Genomic DNA, 19842 nt, shown 5'->3' with positions numbered 1-19842 from the left:
AGCTTGTTAATAGGAAGTGAATGAGTTGACATATTACATCAATTCTGGCCTGGCTTCACTGGCTTGCAGAATGTTCCCGGATTGAAATTAAAGTGCTGGTTTAAAGCTATAAACCCCTGCACAGTTCAGAACTCCAATACTTTATGGAATGCCTCCTCCCATGTGATCCATATGAGCCTACCCAAAGCCTGAGGTCATTTGCAGTTTTTGGTAGAAACTGAAAGACTGGTTGACAAGAAAGAGGAGAGTTCTTTTTCCATGAGTTCATGAGACACTTTTCCCAGAGAAACTCTGCTGTCTTTCACTATTTTCATGGACATTTTTAGAGGATTAATTTTCATGGCAATCATGCTTATTATTATTTGTTAAATTTCCATACTGCCCTTCATGTTTACAATATAAAAACACAAAAATACATAACATAGTAACACACGAAACAATAATCCTTCCTACCCATACACAGTTTCAAAGGCCATAGATTGTTTAATTTGCCAAAGCCCCGGTTATAGAGAAACATTTTCACATAGTGCCTAAAGATATGTAACAAAGATACGAGACAAGCTTCACTAGGGAGAGCATTCCATAAATGGGGAGCCACCACAGAAAAGGCCTGTTCTCGTTTTGTCATCCTCTGGACCTCTCGTGAGAGGGGGGTCACATGAAGGATGGTCTCACATGATGGTCGCAGGGTCTGGGTCAGTTCATATGTTGTTGAGGAGAGGTAGAGTTTTTTATTGTTGTTTTCAGAATAAGCATATGACAACTTTTCAAGTTTTAAAAACTTGCATGCAACTCTTGTATTTAAAATGTAACACTTTTTTATGTAAGTTCCCTTTAGACTTTCTTGAGTCAGGTGACTTAAAAATGAAAATGATGATGATGCCCTGAGCTCCTTAGAAGAATTACGGGATAAAAAATGAATGAATAAATAAAATAATTCTGTTGCTTTCATCTTAAAATAAAGCTTCCCGTGGAGATCTAGCTGGGAGGGCCAGACATACTGTTTAGGAACTAGACTTTTAATTACTCATGATGCACATACATTATTCTAATACAGTATTATTTTTCTGCTAGCCACATTGATACTTTTTGCAGCATATTTCCAATTAGCTTTGCTATCTTTTTTAAAGAGGCAGTGTGCCAGAAGATGTTCGTTGTTCTTCCTGCAGAACAGAATGATTGAGTTTGAGATTCTGAGTAGTAAACTGTTTCAATTGCTTTATATTATATATTTCTCATACACCATTAAGATGACAGTGAATTCCCACAGCAACTTTCACAATTACATATATATGAAAATGTTATTGATTCACAGCAGTATATAGCTGGTTTTCCTGTTTCTGTTCCACATATAAATGACTTTCCAAGGAGAAGCCAATTCTGAATTTTAATCAGCTGTCAGAATACTGGTGATTATAAAGAATCAAATGAAATTCAGAGTGCAGTATTGTGCTGAAAGCAAGGTATGTGAAAAAATGAAATTAGCCATCTCTTCTTTTTCTTAGATTCTGCAAACATTGCAAACCATAAATGTTACCCTTTTACAATTTTCTTTGATGCAGCTCAAATGCACATCTTTGCAGGCCCCCTAATATCTGCCAGTAATCTCAGTCAAACTAGATTTGATGAGGCAGCTATGCAGATTTTATTCACATCTGTGCCATTTACATATAAAGCAGGGTAGGTGGCAGCTTTTTTTATTTACATGGTGTAGATCTAAAACCAATCCCCTCCCCTGACTTACCTTATTGCTCCAATTTCCTCAAGCAATTTTCTCCCAGCCCAGTTCACTTCTGATATTGAAGTGATTCATCCAATGCAGCGCAGCAAGGTGAGGCACGTTCCATTTCATGCATAGAACAGACACCCTCCCATACACTGCATAAGGGAATAGGGCAGACATATGAATAAATATATGTGGCTGCCCCATTAAGTCTAGCTTGTCCCTATCTATGCACTAAAGTTTGACCAAACTGTGGCAGGCAGTGGAAGACAGGAGTGCCTGGCGTGCTCTGGTCCATGGGGTCACGAAGAGTCGGACACGACTAAACAACAACAATGCACTAAAGATGTTTACTTGGAAGTAAGTCCTATTTATTTCAATGGAGCTCACTTGCAAAGCAATCCAGCACTACCAGTGAAGTTAAGTGGAGCAACACACCTATCACATCCAATTCTGGCCAGCGCAATGGAATATGGTGGTGGTGGTGGATTGCTTTGCAAGTGAGCTTAATAGTTGCAAGTGAGCTTAATAGTTAAAACTTAAGTGCAGTTGATGAATAGAGATCAGGAGGCTTGCTGGTGGATGGGGGACTTAACGAAACAGCTGATAGATGAGGTAAAATTCCAACATGGTAAAGCACAACACTATGGCAAAGCAGCTCTGCCTGTTCTTTGACAGGTTGAGATTCACATGTTTATTTTATTCTTCTTGATTTATTCTGAGTCAACCCTGTATGTTTGTACACATAAAAGTGCATTTTGTATGGAAAGTACATTATAAGGTTCAGCAAAAAATATTCTGTATTTTTATGCTCCAGAAGCGCAACTCACAAAAGATGCCTCTGTGACTGTGTAAAAATGGATTCTTGTCAAACAGAGTAACTACCCTAATAATGTGATGATATGGCTGGCTCTGCTGCCAGACTCCACTATGGCAAGAGCAACATAATTATATGAGAAGCAACAATTCCCTTATCTGTCATTAACATGTGTTGCTGCTAACTGTATTTCGGCATGGCTGAAGATGAAGCACAAAATTAAAATTTAAACCTAGTTCCTCCGCACATGGTTTTCACACTTTCTGGAGCTGCCAAAATAGACTGGGAGATGGTAATATTTGTGGACCAATCAGTTATCACCAAGATATCATGCCACCAATTTTTGTTTCGTGGATGTTTCTTGATTTAAATAAAATTAATAATATGTAGTTCCTACATTTCTGTTATGTTTCTTTTGGGATTTTGTTCAGAGCTCACTGCTACAGCATAGAATGTTAAAATGATGGTGCTATTTATTTATTTTTCAAAAAAGGTCAATACAGTTTTAACATTATTACCATAGAAATTTTGAAGATTAACAAGAAATTTGGTTTCCTGGAATGCAAATGCTGTGGTTTCTATACCTGCCAAAAGTCCAATCAGGTTAGTAAATAAGAACTATCAGAGTCAGAAGCTGTTTCGTTGGTTCATTAGCAGATTTATCAGCTCCAAGGTGACATTAATCTAGGCCCAATAAAGAAAATTGAATAAAGAATCCTGCTATTAAGATATACCTTGGAAGGTGCATAGTAAAGACCACATTATTTTATTCTAAATTAATTGAAGTGGAATAATTATTATCTGCATCCAAATTTATCAAGAAGAATTATAACCCCACACTTACATATACACTGAAATAGTGGGGAAGTACTCCTTGTAACCTTGTTCTTTATATATAGGAAAGTAGATCATGAGACAACAAACAAGAGATTGGATTATCTTGTAGCATTTAAGGTTTTTCTTGTAAGAGATAGTCACGAAATCCCACATTACGTAAGTTGCTTACATAAAACCAGATAATGCAATGATTGACCAAAGTGGATAAAATACCAGCATTCTTAGGAAATGTTCATGTCAATCTTCAAACCACACCCTTCAGATGACTTACACTGACTTAAACAAAACTTCTCTGCAGCCAGAATTCTGAGGACCATAGCAACTGACATACAAAAACTACAATGAATAAACAACTAATTTATTTTTAAAAATTACAAAATGGTGAAGATGTCTAGAGGAACGAGAAGAAAACAATACATATAGATAATGTAGGACCAAAAGAAGTGACTTTAACTATTCTGGCCCAAATATAGTAAGTGTTGATCCATGTCAGGTTTCCACTGACACATTATCACCCCTGCAGAATTTTTATAATATCCACCAAATATATGTGCTGTATCACACAAGATGCAAATCATAAAGCTGCTCAAAAAGTGCCCAAGAACTCCAGGCTCAAATATGGTGTGTGGCAAAATACAATTACTTTGCCTCCCGTATGCCCTCATAAAGTAATGGTAATTTTAGGGATTTTTTTAAGGTTCATGTGTGGTGAGGTTCACCATAGCTGGTGGCAGCAGTAGAGACAGTTCTTTAATTAAAACTCCCCTGTCCTACTTTATAAGCTGGCCAAATGCAGCACTGAAATAGCCACTGAAAAAAGTCCCCCCGCCCCCAAAGTTGAAAAAACTTTACATAAAATTCAAAAAAGGAACAATAGCATACAAACCCTTTTTTAAAAAAATATCATCCACCTAAAAAACAAAACAAAGCAAAAACTATCATATTCCTTCAAATTCTCCTCTGAACAGGATGGTGGGTGGTGGAGCATTATCATAGCCCTAGAAACCTACTAATTTCAATGAGTATTTCTGAAGGGGGAAAAATACACAAGTATTTCTGCAACATAGTAACATCCTAGGTTTTTGAATATTAGAGTGGTGAGATAGAGGTTTCATTAAAAAACGATCAGCTAAAACAACAAAGAAGCCAGATTGCTTTCTAAGTCTTTTGAAGATCAAAGCTTTAAATATAATTTTGATGCAGTTTCATAAATAATGAATGTTCAAGTGACTGTGGCAGCATTCAGAAACTGTACATGATAATTATATTAAAATTAAACATAAGCAAACACGTTTTAAAATAGCTGTTTTCATCAACCATATGACCCAAGAGGCAGTCAACCACAAGAAGCAGATATAACTAGGATTATATTAATCTTGCTTAGGTCACTTTGGTACAGGATTCATTGCGAGTCTTATTTGGCACTAAAACAAAAAGGCGAACGTTTCTCATATTAAGTAACGGATAATGTATAAATACTTCTCATGTCAGTATTTTCAATTTGCTGCTGAAATTCAACACATAATGGTAAGAAATGTACTCTTGGAATTTTGAAAGTGGTTCCTCAAATGAACATTGTATGACGACTATGGCCTCACAGTATGAAGGAAATGGAAAGTTAATTTTTCTCTCTCTCTCATTGGGTCATATGTGTGCATTGAGCCAAAGAACTGAAAGGGAAATCTATGCACATTCAGCTTCCACTCACCATGTGAAGTCTGTCTGAGAAGATCTCCCTCTGTCTTGCTCTTTCGTGGTGTTTCACCATACAGCAAAAACCTTTAGACAGGTGTTTGTTTCATAAGTTTTTTAATACTCCAGCTGCGATGAGACCCTGCTCCCGTTCTTTAATGCATGAAAGACTAGTTTATGAAGGGGGATATGCTGTGGCTTTGATGGTGTTTTAAAATTAACCAGGAACAATCAACAGTATCAATAGCTACTAGCTATGCTGGCTATAGAGAACCATGTTCAAAGGCAGTATAACAATGAATATCAGTTGCTGAGTGCAAACACTGGGAAGTATATTGCTTTCATAACCTGCTTGGGTGGCTTCCTTGATGCATCTGGCTGGCCTTTGTTATAAATGTTATGAACTGAAGATCTCACCCTGGGCCAGCAGGGGGATACTGTAGATAGTTTTCACTCAGGTCCACATATGCAAATAAGGGATTGAAAGCGACGTTCAGTGATTGGATAGTTACAGAAAATTGTTACTGTTGCGTTCTAGTGGAGCTCTAGGCTGAACCCTTCAGTTCAGTTCAGTTCTGGCCTGTGAATAAACAAGAGCTGTTTGAAGAATCGCTGTGTCAAAATTAACCCTTGGTTTGAACTCTTGCGTTCTTATGAGTCCCTCCTTCTGAATATCCCCTGATAGGCCTGTGCTATGCTTACACGCTCCATTGTGGGCTGGAATTTACTTCCTGCAGAACCCCTTTCTGCCTCAGAAAGGATATTTTGCAGTGAAGGGCAAGATTTAAAAATGCCAGATGAAGGAACAGGACTGTCCAGCAGCCTCATTCCGTCTCCCCGTCACTTCCAGCATGCAGATCTTTATGCACAGCAGCTACGCTGGGTATAGAGCCTAATGGGGAGATGCCTCCCCGATTGTCCTGTGTAAGGTCCAGAAAGTCCTTTGTTAAGAGATAAAATGCCTCTCTGTGATACAACACAAAAATGGAGGGAGAGGGTAGTGTGTAGAAAATGGTTTATTGACCCTGTGTGAGGGAAGGAATTTTGCACATGACATTGTTGTGAATTTAAAATAAATAAACAGAAGTTATTTATTGGCCCAACATATTTCAAGTCTCACGACTTTCCCTCCAGGGCAATTGGTTTAATCCATTCAGAGGATTGAAGACTGTCCTACTAAGCCTGTGAATGGATTAAACCAGTTCTCCTGAAGCAGGACTGCAATATTTGATGCATGATTGACCAAAAAATAATAATTCAGTGCACGGTTGTGATCTTCTCTTTCTCAGATTTTGTGTTGATGCCTTACCTTCGCCCCTTTCCCTATGACAGAGCATGTCAACACAGCAGTAGTTCGTCCAGTGTAGCAGCAGTCTGTGTGTGTTGCAATCCTGCTGACTCTAGAAGGAGCTTTTCTGCCTTCGGTGAATGTAAGGCAGGAAGACAGCAAAATATACCTTTAGATTTTTGCTGACCATAATCAAACCTTGGCAGCATATGCTGAACTAAGGGGTTGTGTTAAGTGGCCAACTGCTACAAAAATATTTTTCCTAGATTATTTTTTGCATGTGTGTTCTATGTTTGACACCATGCAGCTGATGCTTGGACCAGTATAAGTGAACAAAAAAACATGTAAAACATGCATTTGAAAAATGTGGGGGAAGGTCATGAATTTGGCCTTCTCCCCTTTTTCTTTGTCATTTTTTGGGGTGGAATATAAGGAAGGAAGGGGAATACAAATAAATATTTCACTTTGTAAGAAGTATATGTTAAAAGGTCAGTCAGGTTAATCTCCCTTTTTACAATAATGAGAAATTAATACATAAGTCATCCGTATTTTATCTACTAGGCATTCAGTAATGTCATTGAGAGCCTCAAGCTGCAGGAATCTTTGGCAAAGCACTATTGATGCAGTCCTCTCTGCACAATGACTCTATCAATATATTTGCCTTTCCTTCAATAACATGAGCGTTAAATGTGACATTTACCACTACAACAACTACTACTACTACTACTAATAATAATAATGTTTATACCCCGCCCATCTGACTGGGTATTAACTTCCCTGAACAGGGCTGCTTCAGATGTTGACGCCAGACTTTCAAATGTCACAAACCACCAACCACCTGCATTAAAATAGGATTGCAAATGCCTGTGAGACTGATGAGATGTGTCAAAATGCCATTCTTTTCAGAATCGATGTATGAGGGGAAAGATGGCTGCCACTATAGAGCCATACAGCCATTAAGGCTGAAATGCTATGCACAGTTAGCTGAGTTCCATCAAACCCAAGAGGCCTTATTCTGTGTGGATATACCTAGAAAAGCTAACTGTTAAGTTACCCTTTTCTTAAATCACTTTCATCATTGGGATGCACACTATGATCTTTCCTCTCTACAGATGCAGCCATCAAGTGTTGTGAATACCAGTGTTTCTCCTACACTCGGATACCAGCACATTTCCTCTTCATGCCTGCATTTCAAGCAACCCTGGAAAATGAGCTCTGCACGCTCATTTCCCCAATTTCATGCTTTTCCCCATTCATCATGAGCAATTGAACACCAGGAAATTATATAATCCCATTGTTCTTGCTGGAGTTATGAAATTCCATCAGTCTGTTACTGATGGAGAAACGGTAAAAGCTGTATTTAATAAAATAATGAGTTCCAAGGAAATCTAACTATAAATATGAAGCTGTCTTATACTGAATCAGACCACTGATCCATCTAACCTAGTACATCTGCTCTTATTGGTAGTGTTTCTCCAAGGGCTCAGGCAGCAACCTTTCCCACTAAGAGCCTTGTCTTGCAGAAACAAAAGATGGCGGGAGCATCAACATCCAATTAATACTACAGCAGATCACAAGTATAGTAATATGGAGGTTCAACAAAAACATAATAGTAAATCTCCAAAGTGGTAAGAGATATTGGGGGGCTCCTGGTACATAAGCTAGGTTTGGATTCTTTGAAGGTTACTGGGGGTTGATGGGAATTTTGGTGATATAGGATACACACACAAAGAGACATCTATACTAGGGATATGCATTGGCCAAGTGTGAGAGCGCGGGTGAATAACTTGGTGAATCGGGGTGATCCAGGGTTCTCTTCCACATTCATGGGTTGAAATGTGATTAAGCATTTCCATACATTGAAATGAATGGCTCTACTTCCATTCAAATGGATTCCACTTGAGAATCTGTGATGTTTGCTCTGTGATGTTTTATTTACACATACAAGTCATCAATTATCACTGCAGACAACAAGTAAGGAGCATGCATGTGCAAGCCATTCCTTGGTCTCACCCTCCTACACTTCACACTCACCATATTCTAGAATTGGTGAGTTGACTCTCAGAATAGATATCAGACAGGGAAATATTGTGGGGGGTGGGGGAGAGGAAAGATGTGGCTCAGCAATGGCATCATGTGTTATTTTAATCTAAATCGTTTGCATATGAAACACCTTTCAGCATTCTGTGCCTAGGCTTTGCTATGGGAACAATTGAGATCATGGGTAGAATTCAGCGTAGTCTGTCAGCAAACACATTTCTACCTGCCTGGCAGAACTTCGCCTGCAGGGGAAGAGAAGGGAGAACGACCCATTGCGCTAGCAGGAGTCCTTGTGCTGGCTTCTACTAGGATGAATCCGGTCAATAATTTTTGTTACAGTTTTTTAATATATCTGACCCAGTTCATGTATGTATGATATCATTTGGCACTTTCATATGCAAACAGTATAGGCCAAAAATCCTGATAGTGCTGAACCACATCTCTCTCCACCCACCCCTATATTTCTGTGCTATCATGCAGTTTGTGATAAGATATGGTTGTGTTGTCATTTCCACATCCCAGCTCCACTCCATTTCATTGGCTACTGGTTTTAGGGGTTGAGGAAGTAATAATCCATTGTCATACTCCTAGTCCTTGAGCTCCATATTCTCTATTGATAAGTAACATAGCATTTCACTAGTAGTTTTCTTTTAAAATAATTTTCTTTTGTATGCTTCAAATCCTTCTTCCTCACATCTCCTTTCCATACATGTCAACAGCTGAACTGCGTAGGTTTTTTTTATAGCAATGTTAATATAGGCCTTCTGATGTACCACAGTGCTATCAGATTCAATATGTTAGCTGTGACTTTCAGTCAGTTTCCAACTTTGCAGATCTTTTTCAAAGAAAAAGGTTCTAAGTTCAAGCAGTCATCAAGCATATGCTCCAGCAATTACCAGAATGACAACCCTGTCATACAAGAAAATGAGCGACAATAGTTGCTATGGGTTTCCTAGCTCACCTAATCGGATTTCTTCAGAGCCCATATAATTATTGTCATTAGGCTGAGCTTCAAATGGCATGACAGATTTATTTAAAAGCTAAAAATAATGTCCAACAGCAGATCATTCTATTATTTTCTTTCTTCCCCTTCAGAATACCTGTGCAGAGACACTCAGGCAACATCACTGTAAAATTGTTCAGAAATCAGTGTGATATTTTGGAAACAGGCTGGTTGACCTAATTCTGAGTTATAGCATGGAAAAGGAAGCTCACTAAGAGAGGATGTGAGTATCTGTCTCCTTTTCCCCCTATGTTCCTTCAGGAAGGAGATTAATAGGTATGGTGAAGAGGTTTTCTTAAACAGATACACAAAGCGGAGGACTATAGTCAAACTATGGCTGGTAAATTTTCATCAGTGTGTGAAACTTAGCACCATCCAGCTACAAACCACCACTTTGTGCATCCTGGGGTAGAGTCTCCCAGCATTAAGGGGGGGGATCCTTTGTGTATCTAGATGTCGGAATCTGATGTCAAAATAAAGGAATTCCTTCAGGGAGTGAAAGGGAATTCTGTAGCCAAAGGAATGGGGCAGGGGACAAGAACTGCAAGTCACAGAATCATAAAATTGTAGAATTGTAGAGTTCGAAGGGACCAAAAGGACCTTCTAGTCCACGAGAGCCCGACATTCATCTACAGAACTGTAAACAACTAAAGCTACAATCATATACATTTATTTGGAAGAAAGCTCCACTGAACTGAGTGGCACATATTTGCTCATAAAAATGCATAGGATCAGGCTGTGTGTCACAAGCAGCATTTGAAAATTCTTTACTGGGAAGGAAGAGAGAGAGAGAGAGAGAGAGAGAGAGAGAGAGAGAGAGAGAGAGAGTGCCAGTGAATACCATTGTCAGCAAATCCTAGGAGTCTGAAAGAGAGCAGGAGGGTCTCAAAGCAGTGACAGGAGAGGGGATCCACATGAAAGATGTGTGTTTAAAAGGCCAATGGAGTAAATAGTAATGGTTTCATTTTATAAAATAAATTTAGAATGCATTGCAATGCTGAAATTGACATGAATGCTTGCCTTATAGATAAGGCAATCGTTTTGTGCTACTAGAGGCAGAGGTACAGGTGGGTTGGTAATGTAGAAAGGCAGGGTTACACGCCTTATCATGGGATTTCATCACAGTCTAGTAACAGGACAGTATGGACCAGTATTCAGGAGAGGCGAGGGTCCCTTCTGCATTAGCTAAAGGAGTGTGTGGTGATATTTAAACTGGAAAATGAACCACTTGAGGGTGGCACTAATTAACTGAAACATGGTTATAATTAACTGAAGATTCCCACGTGATTATTAAAGCATTTTAAAATGCATGTGTGATTTTAGCCATAATTTTCTCTCTCTAGGTGTTTAAATCAGCATAGCAGGGATAGTATTATCACCAGTGACTACTGTTGTGCATGAGTCACTCATATTTAAACTCAGCATAGAACTTCTACTGCTTTCCATTGCCACTGATCACAACCATTTTACCTCTGTCCTCATGCATGTACCTTCATGCACCTGACAAATTAAGACTAACAAGAATATGGTGACAAAAACATCCATGGTTGTCTCCCCTGGCCATGGCACACACTGGTCCCATTTCTGCCTTCCCCACAGAAACAGAATGTCTGAAGTCAGCCTATGTGTACCATTTCCTCAGTTTAGGCTCAGTCAGTCAACTGATTCTTCAAATATTTTTCTTGTATTTTACATATAGGCCAACTCCAGACATGCAGAGGTGTGGCCTCACTGCACTGGATCAGTCAGTAAATATCATCTGAACTAGTCTACTGAGTTTGGAAGGAGAGTGCAGAAGAGAGGCTTGTCACTTCTGAAGCATGGTCTGCTGTGGGTTGGGCCACAGGCTAAGGGCATTTCTAGGACTACTGTGTAACAGATAACTGAAGCTCTGAATCAGAGCACCAACGACTTACTAACCACATATTCAAGATATGATCAGAGGCAGATTTAGGGGAGCACAACTAATTTTGTAACGCTAAGATCGGAGCCCTGCAGGCGCCACAGGGGATGCCATGCCTATGATTTAGAAAGGAGTGCAGGAGTTGGTCGGCACCAAATTTTGCTGTCTCACAAGTTTGCCAATGAAATGTGAGACTCGGGGGTCTGATATGACACTTCAGGTTGCTGGCCACTGGTCTGCACAAAGTAGAATAATAAACATAGCTAAGAAACTGGCAACAAAGCTTTGGATGGTGGCCTCCATATAATATTAGCAAAAAGGAAGAGGTGTGAGTGGTATTCAGCTACCATACCCTGCCAATAAAATGATTTCCACTTCTGCAATGGGGCCTTCCCCACCTTCTCACCCAGCATGCACCCTGCACCCTCCTCAAATCTGCTCTAAAGAACAGGGAGAGGGAGAGGAGGCAGGGAGAATGTTCCATTGTGGTAAGAAAAATCCTTGCACTGGGGGAATGAGAGACTCAGCACTACAATGTATTACACCCAAAGGTTTTGGGAACTTGTTCAATTGCAGCCTTCCCCTCCCTCAGATCAACCTTTGCTCTCAGGTGCAACAATTTAAGCTGGATTTTTTTTTAAGGAAAACAGATTATGATTATAAGATTTAAATGAGAAAATGTAATGTTACATCTCTCTCTCTCTCTCTCTCTCTCTCTCTCTCTCTCTCTCTCTCTCTGTGTGTGTGTGTGTGCGCGCATATCTATATGTATCCAATTTAAAAAGAGTACAGAAAAAGCCCAGGTAAATGCTGTTCTACTTTTGGAGTCAGTGTGTGCAGACTGATTTCATGGTTAGTTCACTGCATATTCTGGTCACATTACCTGTCTGGTCAATGCCTATGCAGCGGTAGAAGAGATAATACGTGCACCTTGTGGTGACACAGCATAAGGAGGAATCGCACTTGCTTTTCCATGGGAACCTTCCTATGCCATCTGAAAAAACCTTGAATTGGTTTTGTTTATATCCATTCAGTGACTGTCTCAGACTATTAGAGAAAAAACATCCAAAAAATTCAGAAGCTGCTCTTTGATTTTTGATCTCCTGTTTACAGTACTCATATTTAAATGGGAATATAGTTCATTGGTACAACCTCTTTCTTACAAAATATCAAAAGATGTTATAAAAAGGGAAAAGGGAAATAAAAAATAGCCATTGTGTTAGTATGATTATTCTGAACTGCACCGAAGCGTTGCTTGCTTTCAATGCAAAATGCACTGTAGTCTCAAATTCAAAGCTGTCAGCACTTCAGAATTAAGTAACAATGTTTACAGTTAGCATAAGCAGAAACCACAGCTCTTTCCATTTCAAACATAGTCCTCATTGCATTTTGTAGATCTATATAGGAAATTTATAAAGCTTTGATGATAATATGTGCTGTCAGTCCATTAAGTTGATTTTTATGGCAGGAACACAACCGGCGTCCGTTTGTATGAAGCTTGAAGACTACTTCAGAGCTCCAAGAATGCCGTTTGATACCTGCCCTCTTTTATGGCTGACCTTGAGGGGAGTTCAGTTTTGTAATTTATGGCAATACCATCTAGGAATACCCATTTGCAAGATTCACTGTCATTTAGCGCTAAACGATTGTTCCTGACTCCAAAGACAATCTGAGTTCCTGACAGGACAATCCCATGAAAAATATTGCCTGACCGCCCAGGTGTCCTTTCCAATTATCTGGAGTAGAAATTAATACTTTTAAAAGCTGCTAGTTTTTGAAAGGTTATTACAATTTATTCCAATGCTTTCTTTTGCGCATTATGATGAATTGGTTTATTACGCTGCTATTTTCCATGTCAGCTTTTTAAGAGATAGAGCTGTAATGTTGAAGCATTAGAGAGAATGGCACATTTATCGTCTTACAATTGGGTAATATATACTTTTTTTAGAAAAGTGAACTCTATTTTTAATACTGTAATAAGTAATTTTATATTTATGAATCCTCCAACACCATTCTCAAACATTATTTATTTCCATATACTAAAGACCTGAGAACTTTCAAATGTTGACAATAACTTGGATAGGGGAATGGTGACATCATTGGTGTAAGTGGTGCCTTAAGACCATGTTCCTTCCGAGCCTGGCACTTTTTGGCTAAGCAATGAGCTAGTAGCTACCGCTTGCTCAAAATATTGAGTCTTGCAGATGGGAGATGTTAAGTTGTGGGTGAACATATCAGACAACACAGCGATTCTTCAAACAGCTCTTGTTTATTCAAAGGCCAGAACAGAACTGAACTGAGGAGCTCAGTCAGCCTGCTTATATAGAGCTCCAGAACAACGTAACTGTAGCAACTTTCTAAAACTATCCAATCACTGAACGTCACTTTTGATCCTTCATTTGCATACAAACTATCCAATCACTGAACGTCACTTTCAATCCTTCATTTGCATAACTATCTATAGTATCCCCCTGCTGGCTCAGGGTGAGAACTTCAGTACATAACAGGAGATGTAATGTGGAAAAAGTGGACAGAGACCAGTTTTACTTCCTCTCTCATAATGCTAGATACCAGGGCCATCCAATGAAGCTGAATGTTAGAACATTCAGGACCCAGAAAGGCTACATTTGCACATAACACTAAGCCAAACCACAGTTTAGTGCAAATGCATGAAAGTGTGTGCTCCTGGGAAATCACAGCCAATTTAGTCCTCCTTGGTCCTTTGAGTTCAGTGTAACATGGCACCCACGCCAAGGTTTCGCTTAGTGTGATACTCGAATGCAGCCTCACCGTTAAACTCCTATTTCCTTAACCACAACCTATAGCCAATGTTTGTTTATGTGGCCCTTGTAAGCCTTACTGTTACTTGTGAACCTAGACAAACAGAGCATAGTACCACTCTTACCAGATGTAGCAATGGTCAACAATGTGGATGGTTTTAAAATGGCATTATACCACTATATGGAGGTTAAGACTATCAATGGCTACTAGCCATGTTGGCTATATTACCTCTAGTGTCAGAGCATCTGTTGCTGAGGGTGCCTGTTAAAACCAGCAGCTAGGAGCACAAGTGAGGAGAATGCTGTTTTGCTGACATTCTGCTTGTGGCTTCACACAGGCATCTGGTTAGCCACTGTGAGAAAATAATGAGATTATCCTTTGGTCTGATCCAGCAGGGCTCTTGTTATGTTCTTAAATTCTGAATTGTGTTTTCAACATTAATTTAGAACCTTAAGCATTGCCAGAGTAAACAAAATATTTGTCTGTCCATTTTTAATTTAAGGTCAAGGGTGGAAATTTGTTCTTGAGACATATGTTATTTTATTTCATTGGACTGTTTGAGTCTTAGATGCATAATCATCATTTTAATGTTAGTAATAGAATTTTCCTCACTGTTTATGCTGAAAGAAACACAAACTGCAGTCAATCTGTATGTTCAGTCCTACTATAAGCAGTGGTACCTAAAGGGTCATGGGACGGGGGTGGCGCTGTGGGTTAAACCACAGAGCCTAGGACTTGCTGATCAGAAGGTCGGCGGTTTGAATCCCTGCAACGGGGTGAGCTCCCGTTGCTCAGTCCCTGCCCCTGCCAACCTAGCAGTTCGAAAGCATGTCAAAGTACAAATAGATAAATAGGTATCGCTTCAGCGGGAAGGTAAACAGCGTTTCCGCTGGCTCCCTCGGCCAGTAAAGTGAGATGAGCGCCACAACCCCAGAGTTGGTCACGACTGGACCTAATGGTCAGGGTTCCCTTTACCTTTACCTAAAGGGTCAGAAATAATTGAAGTTCCAGCCTAGAACCTGATATGCATTCCCTAACCTTTGTTTCCATTGATACTTGGTAAAACAGGGATTATGCAGAAGAAGAGGAATCAATATGTGGTTCCTGAAGTGTAGGTAGGTTCAGGCATGACCCAAGACTGAGATTCGGCTCAAAAAAAGATTTATTGGAACATCAGGAAGAACAAGAATGACAAACAGGGGTACTTGGCCCAGTATATATACCTTAAGCCAGCCCAGACAAAACACACACACCGCCTGTGAAAGTTTGCAATTTGTGAATCACAACATTGGCCCTCAGCAGGGATTGGCTGTCTTCTAGCTAATTACAATGTCATTGGAGGGTTTTAGAATCCTCTCTGTCTTTTGTTATGCAGATGAAGCTCCTGAGCTCCAGGAGGCCTGAAGGTCTAGGCCTGCATTGCTTCGGCCTAAAACGCCTGCATACATAACAGTTCCAACACCCAAAAATAACTGTGGACTCAAGGGCATAGAGAATCTTCAGTATAATTGATATTAATACTAGGTTTGTGGACATGTCAGTCCTCCATCAATATTATTATGTGCTTTCTGGAGCAGATCAGTCATTCAGATACAAGCTCCTGTTGTTGCATAGGGACACCTTAGACAGCCTCTGCTGCCCAGCAGTGTCCTACATTGTTTTTTAATTAGAACAATTATTACACAAGTTAGTATTTGGTATTATTTCAGAAAGACAGCTTCCTGTGGGGAAATGGTATCTATTACAAAAAGTTACAGGTTAATGCTAGTGAGGCCCCGATGTTATTTTTCAAAAAGGCACAAAGAGAAGTAAGACTTTGGAATGAAGCCCAGAATATTAAACATGCATATTTCTTTCTATTATTTCTTAATATCCTTTCCTTGAGCAAAAATGCTGTAGTTGTTTCTAATTTAACTCACTAATGGCAAGTTCACAGACCTGAATGGGGGGCCTACATGCTTGGGACACTTTAGCATGGGCAAGGCTTGCCAGTTCCTAGTCAGTGGCCAGCAGCCAGCTTTATGCGTCTTCTATCACACAATGCCATCATCACATAAGCACTTAAAAAGCACTTCTCCTGTAGCTACCACATTACAAATGTGTTATGTGAATATATGACAAATAACTTAGTTTTCTCCCAAGGCTAGCTCTACTCCAGCACAATTGATTGGATCCTATAGTAGTAGATAAAACAAAAATTCTGGTTTTCAGTAGATCTATTTATTCTTTGTTGTTGTTTAAAAGCATTGTTCATGTTCCAATACCTCAATATTTTAAGCACCTGATGCAGAAAGAGTAAATTTGTTCATTCATTTTATATGTATGCTGCTTTTCCACACACACACAAAAATCATGCTCAAAAGCAGCTTACAAAAAAACCAGGGATGCATTTCAAACAAACTACAGAAACAATTTCAATGTAGCACAACAAAAAATGACATAGACTCTCCTCCTGCAAAAGAGGGGAGTGGTTGTGGGCGGGAGCCGGTCTCCGCCTCAAGCAGGGGGCGTTAGCCCCCTGCCTCCCACTCACCTGGCTGGCGCACCACGCCCACAGGCAGGCACCCAACCAGGTGCATTTGAAGGGGCGTGGACGGCAGCGTAAATCACTGCTGCGCCAGCCACGCGGCCCTCACTCTTGGGCTCTGGGGTGGCGGTTAGGCATTGGAATAATGTGTTGTGGTGTGTGGAAGGGCTAGGTGTGGCCATCGCCTACGCCTTCAATTTTTGGGTATTCCGTTAAAGGAATCCGGCGGTCGTGTATTCTGTCCGATGCCTGCGTGGCGGGAGGCCATGGCACGACCCTTGGTGACATCAGGGGAGAGCTTATAGTTGGATTAGCATCAACAAGCTCCACCTACTGGTGAATAAACCCCCCTTTTTAGACTCACCCCACTCTGAGTGGGTGGAGTCAACTGACGTAATCCTAAGCCAATACCTTTTCACTTGCTGTAATCAATAAAGTTGTGGCCTTTTCTTGCCCATTAACCTTATATCACGTGTCTGTGTGTTTTCATTTCCACTATGCGGGGACCGGGTCCTCGAACCACAAAGTAACGATTTCATAATAACAAAGCAAAACAATAGCAAATATAGTAACATAGAAAAAAACATTTTAATACTATAAATGTAAGAAGATTGCTTAAACAACAAGCAGGATCCAATATCAAAAGTAACAAGGGAGTTTCACAGTTTCACCTTAGTCCTAGAAACAGCCTTCCCATAATGCTCCTCACCGTTCCTCTCCTGAATCAGCTTCTCATAAGGCTTCCAAGGGCAAAGGGCAGGGTAGCTGGAAACACCCATCCCATAATGTTGCCTTATACAAGCTCCTTCAAATGTGCTTCCTTTGGTGGACTATATTAGGCATATACCGGTATATGACTCTTCCAAAATAATTGAAATCAGCGGTAAGGTGAAAACAAGGTTGCAGTACAGTACAGTACATGCCAACTTTATGCAACACCTGTAACACTGCTGGTTCCACAGACTGAAGTGGATGAGTGGGTATATATGGGGTAAGGTGACCTTGCAAGACTTTTTATAGAATATGAGCTAAATATTTTCTACCACTATCTTAAAAATTCAGAAGGAAAATCGTTGTTGAGAATTCAGATAGGTAGCCATGTTGGTCTGACACAGTTGAAATAAATTAAAAAATTGTCCAGTAGCACCTTAGTTGGTCTCTAACGGGCTACTGGACAGTATTGAGAAATTAGGGTATTTACTCTGATCAGGTTGAAAGGTAAAGGTAAAGGACCCCTGACAGTTAAGTCCAGTTGCGAACGACTCTGGGGTTGCGGCGCTCATCTCGCTTTACTAGCCGAGGGAGCCGGTGTTTGTTTTTCCGGGTCATGTGGCGAGCATGATGAAGCTGCTTCTGGTGAAACCAGAGTGGCACACAGAAACGCCGTTTACCTTCGCGCCCCAGAGCTGTGCCTATTTATCTACTTGCACTTTTTATGTGCTTTTGAACTGCTAGGTTGGCAGGAGCTGGGACCAAGCAACGGGAGCTATCATATTCAGAACAGTATTGATAACTGTACCCAGTTTGGAAAAATGCTTGAAATTATAGCAGTCAGTAGCTTATTTCTTTAATGACACTGAGCAAATCTACAAAAGTCAGCATTGGTGGTCAATGATTTTTCATTACCTGCTGCTTACACAGTAACCAAAGCTATGTAGTTGAATAGTACCACTGCAAGAGTGTTCAGGTAAATGTGGTCTGCTGCCCTTCTGCTGAAGATTCCTTGTGTATATTGTTACTGTTCTGTAGAAAGGTACAGTACATATCAACATGGAGTCTTTCAGATTAATGCTTGTGCATTGCTGAAAAGTGCATTAAATAAATTACTGTATTGCAAAGAGAGTTACTGTAAGGTCTATTAACTACTTATTTAAAGACTTGGCAACAGTGCACAACAATAAATAATTCAAGTAGCACCTCTAATCTTGTTTTCTTTCTTCTTAATTGGTTTTACAGCATTGTTTTGACATTTACCCTAGAATTAAAAAAAAACCAAAAAACTTAACGGGGAAGAAAATGCATGCCTTGCAGTACTCCATTTGCCAAGCAAGTACTTGTATATAGATGCTTCACAGTGCAAGAATTACAATCTGACTTCACGGCTGTCATTGGTGAAGAATGAAATAGAGTTATGAGGATTTACAGCTTTGCATCATATATGGAGACCAGCATGCATATATTAAAAACTACTTTAACAGATATGTAAATACATAATCTCCAAATTCCGGTAAATAAACTCTAACAGTAACATAAATTTATGATGATTGTGATAATGATGATGATGATAGTAATAATAATAATGCTATTTTCATATGAATTAAAAAGAGGAAGAAGATATAATTCACCCTGAGTGTCATAGGTGGCCTTTAAATTCATCAGAATAAATCAGACCTCTTTAGCCTTTAGTTCTAAGTCACTTTAGGTCACTAAAAATACCCTCTCTTTAGTAGTAATGGCTTTCACAGCTAACACAGCAGCACAAAAATGTATGGAGTTTAAAAAGAGCTACAGATTTATTTATTGATTAAGGTTTGTGTGTATCCTTTCTGAAGAATCCAGACTTATTTTAAGGGATTTATTTAATGTAATAATAATTTATTCTGAGCTGCCCAGCAGTGCCTTGCAGTTTCCTGTGGGAAACTGGTATCTGTTACAAAAAAAAAAAAAGTTGCAGGTTAATGCCAGTGAGGCCTTGCTGTTATTTTTCAAAGTCCAAGGAGAAGTAAGGCTTTGGAATGAATCCCAGAAGATTAAATATGCATGTAACAACATTAATCCCTGCTACAGTTGCTGCTAATCAATATCAGGGTGCAATCCTATACCATATTGGCTCAGCTCTCGCTCACTGGCACCGCCCCTGAATGGTGGGCCATGATGGTACTTCCAGGGATTCTAGGGCTCTGTCTGTACTTTCTACACCACTTTTTATATTCTCCATGCTGTGTAATTTCCTTCTTTCTTGGCCGAGCAATGCATTAGATATGGTGGTAATTTCTACTAGTGCAGCAGCAGAGTTACCTATAGGAATATGCTGCCATTTCACTTTATTTTTCATGTAGCGCAAATCTCACCTGAACTCAGGTAAGTGTACAGAGGACTGCAGCCACACACACACACACACAAAGTATATAAAGTATATATTTACTTCATGCAAAGTAAAGTTCAAACTGAAAAGTGGTAGAAGCACACACAGCCTATTCCAACAAGGTGTTCATTTGTATTTATTCATTC

General features: G+C 39.7%; 1 protein-coding gene and 1 long non-coding RNA gene across 4 annotated transcripts in view; one reads left to right on the top strand and one right to left on the bottom strand.

Annotated features, from left to right (window-relative positions):
* LOC128410457 (uncharacterized) overlaps window positions 1-1924 on the bottom strand; it is a 59256-nt gene extending 57332 nt beyond the window's left edge. Inside the window, exon 1 of the long non-coding RNA XR_008329512.1 lies at window positions 1745-1924. This is a non-coding gene — a long non-coding RNA (uncharacterized LOC128410457). The remainder of the gene's footprint in view (window positions 1-1744) is intronic.
* HS3ST5 (heparan sulfate-glucosamine 3-sulfotransferase 5) overlaps window positions 1-19842 on the top strand; it is a 142074-nt gene that overhangs the window by 82666 nt on the left and 39566 nt on the right. The gene's annotated exons all lie outside the window — the stretch shown is intronic.

This window comes from Podarcis raffonei, chromosome 3 (genome assembly GCF_027172205.1).
Source record: "Podarcis raffonei isolate rPodRaf1 chromosome 3, rPodRaf1.pri, whole genome shotgun sequence".
Lineage (NCBI taxonomy): Eukaryota > Metazoa > Chordata > Lepidosauria > Squamata > Lacertidae > Podarcis > Podarcis raffonei.
Note: the sequence above shows the minus strand (reverse complement) of the source record. Positions and strands in the feature narration are given on the sequence as shown.